This window comes from Amblyomma mixtum, chromosome 3, assembly GCF_055824585.1.
Source record: "Amblyomma mixtum isolate Tamu chromosome 3, ASM5582458v1, whole genome shotgun sequence".
NCBI classification, from domain to species: domain Eukaryota; kingdom Metazoa; phylum Arthropoda; class Arachnida; order Ixodida; family Ixodidae; genus Amblyomma; species Amblyomma mixtum.
This window is the reverse complement of record NC_143014.1, coordinates 61,773,072-61,776,462: the sequence shown is the minus strand read 5'-3', so window position 1 is coordinate 61,776,462 and position 3,391 is coordinate 61,773,072. Positions and strand designations below refer to the sequence as shown.

General features: G+C 45.9%; 1 long non-coding RNA gene across 1 annotated transcript; it reads left to right on the top strand.

Annotated features, from left to right (window-relative positions):
- Positions 1-1,227: 1,227 nt before the first annotated feature.
- LOC149350389 (uncharacterized) lies at positions 1,228-3,007 on the top strand. Its single transcript, XR_016289450.1, has 3 exons — positions 1,228-1,356; positions 1,736-1,853; positions 2,918-3,007. It is a non-coding gene; the product is annotated as an uncharacterized LOC149350389 (long non-coding RNA).
- Positions 3,008-3,391: the final 384 nt, after the last annotated feature.

Sequence of the window (3,391 nt, the reverse complement as noted above, 5' to 3'; positions counted from 1 at the left end):
AAATTGGGTTCAGGCGAATTTTAGTTCACCTCGTTAGTTACGTTTGTGTTGCGTAATTTTTTGTCCGGGAAAAAAAGGCTTCGTACGAGAGGGTCAATCCCTATGATAACTTAACAGCCCTTCTGGTTTAGAATATCGAAGTATCGATATTCTGGCTCCGAAATATCGAAAGACAGATGCCATAGCTTTACGATTTGCGTTCGTGTAAATGCTGCGAGGCAGCTTTTGTTTTCACGATTCTCATTTACCCTTCTTCCAGATCCAAGGTGCTTTCACCACTACGTGAACAAGAAAATTAGTGAGTGCGACGGGCTCCTAGTTGTGTTCGCATCACCGCAGTTCTCAAAATCACCTCACGTCGCTCAGCCTGAAGAAGCTTGCAGGTGTGTTTCAACGAATGTCTGTGTTGTGGCTGTCATTCTTGACTGTTTGCAAGCCTGTTCATTTTTTCCAAATAGCCCACGGTTCTGGTTGCAAGCTTCGTTTGCATACTTCTTGTAATAACGCCAGAGACGTAGCTGTGACGGTTAAAATGTTGGTTGAAAAGGATTTTAAGGCCGTATTTTGTGACGACTTTTTCGCCATTAATTCATATACCCTATCGCTTTTAGTGGCTGCCGACTATAATGTCCCGTCCATTTTTTCCCTCTGTCATTGGTCACTCGGGTATACCCGCAGCTTTCAAGCGCCTGTGGGAAGCGACCCGGCCATTGGATGGTTGGCGACCGGATCTCACCTCTGGTTGTACATCGTAGCCAATGGCAGCCACTGGTCAGGTCCGGTCGCCTGCTGTTGACACAGTGCTGCCATGCACCTCACGATTGGCTGCATATCTCAGCCAATGAGAGCCAGTGATGACGTCCTGTGGCCAATCACACAATGGCAGGGTCGCTTCCCACAGACGCTTGAAAGCCGCGTGTATATCTGAGTGACCACTGACACAGGACCAAGTGGATACGAAGTAGACAATAGAAAATGGACAGCTTATATAGAATACGGCCCAAGGTGTATTTCACCTTGGAGTCTGTGGCTGCTTTCTCGTCACCGTATTTTTATCGATAATTTTTAGCACTGTATATTATTAACGCTTAATCTGCATTGATAAGTGGGTACGTTTCGCCAAGAAAATTGCATAGCTGAGGGTTGTCCAGGCTGTACTTAAATTAACGATAAAAAAAGTTTTGCTCCGCTTTCTCCTTTACAGAGCCCTCCAGGACTACGTATTCTGCGCAAACAGGAAGTTGAACAAGGTCTGCGGAAGCCTGCGTAACAACCCAGTAACGATCGACGCTCGAAAAGCAATTGCAGAAAAATTTGAAAATCACTCGTGGGTGTGTCAGAAGAAAGAAGTAGTGGGTAAGTGTTATTTTTGCACTAGAAAACAGAAATGTGCGCGTGTAAGGGGACTGAAAGAACACCCATACGGTCAACGGAAAAACAGCAAAGAGGACCACCGGTAGTAGCAGAAATATTTTCGATCATCTTCTCCTGCATGCCTGCAGTTTGAGGAATATGTTGCGAATTCGTGACGCTTGGTATTGAGCCCTTATTGCGCACCTAGACGGAGCTTTTCTGAGGAGTCCTAGCTTGGAAGGCCGCTTGATGAAAACTGCAGAAGCAACAAAATCGCGGAGCGAGCTAGTAGGGGAAATTCCATCATAGAAATGGTACTAAAAAACAAGCGTAAAAAAGACTTCTCAGATTTTCTGAGGCAATATACACAATTTTCTTTCAGAGAAAAGCTGCACCAAACAAGGCTTGGTCTCGAAGCTTAAGAAGTGCGTTGGATTCCTCTTTGTTCACGTTATGAAGTACGCTTCTGACTTCGATGTATACAACCAAGAAACGTGCAGGTAAGTCAAGGTGGCATCAAATTTTAATGAAACGGGAAGAATGTGACGCGTCAAGCTAGCCCAATATGCGCTGCCGTATAACTAAATTTGTTCTGTCTTTATGTATTTTCACAGTCGCATCATTTCTGTGCACTGTAACTTCAAAACTCGCATTTACAGACTCCCGAAGCGCACATCATAATTTAAAAAATCACGAGATATCTGACACTAGTCAGGAATACGCTTGCTTACTGCAACTTACTCGCGGAACCAGTCTGCGATTGTGCGTTTGCTATTTTCAATATCGGTGTGCTGAAGTTAGGCTTGAAGGTAAACGTAAAGCGCGAAAACACAGGGACGTAAGAAAGACTAAGGAAAGCGCTTTCATGGATTACCAACTAGCCCGCACCCACACCTTATTATGCCATCCTTGCGAACGAAACTGTTAAAGCAGCTCCGCGCCATATGAACAGCATATACAGATGCACAACTCTCAACTTGTTCGCAGCTAAAGAGCACAGCAGTACTCGCCGCCGCGGTGGCTCAGTGGTTATGGTGCTCGGCTGCTGACCCAAAAGACGTGGGTTCGATCCCGGCCGCGGCGGTTGAATTTCTTTGGAGGAGAAATTCTAGAGGCCCGTGTACTGTGCGATGTCAGTGCACGTTAAAGAACCCCAGGTGGTCGAAATTTCCGGAGCCCTTCACTACGACGTCTCTCATAGCCTCAGTCGCTTTGGGACGTTAAACCCCATAATCCAAACCAGCACAGCAGTACTGCTTGACTTGTCAGTAAATTTCGTTAGACATATAGAAGGCAGAACTGGCGTCACGGATCAAAGGTATATCGCAACTGCCGAGGTCAATGGCCTCAATTAGTCATGAACCGTGCTTACGTGCGCAGAGCTTTTGGTATTCAGCCCCTGATTTACTGTCGCCCGCTTTGGCTTCCGTAATGTTACCAACATTAACCAACAGTACTGTACTTAAAACGTAAGCCGTCTGAGAGGTTACGTATCGCAGTTCCTTAGAATTCTGCCGCTTCACGTGAGTAAATGCTGAACTTCCCTTTCTGTATCATAATGCAGATATGTCCAGGAATACCAGCGGTGCGTTTCGGACACCCTCAACACATCATGCTCTCGGCAAGCCGTATTGCTCAAGCTTGATGACATCAAGTACTACACCACACATCTGTACTCAAAATACGACCATCTCTGTCGCTCGGGTGAGTGGCTTTTACTTTTTCTAGGGCCGTTCAAACGCAGCTGTTCAAAGTTATCGCGCACTAATCCCTTCTGATGGGTTGTATTCAGTGTCCCTGTGTGAAGAAGCTGCACTGGTCAAGAATCTCTCCCAGTGCACTGGATACATTACTGTAAACGTGCTTCCACATCTAAAGAAAACATCGGATCGAAGCAGGCTGAACTTAGCTTGCAAGTAAGACTACGTTAGGATATGAAGGCATCTACCTTGTGTTTCTCGTGCTTGAAACCGAGAAATTTGATTGCATTTGCAGTGGACTAAAGGGCTTTCAGAGGTGCGTCAAAATGACCATTCCG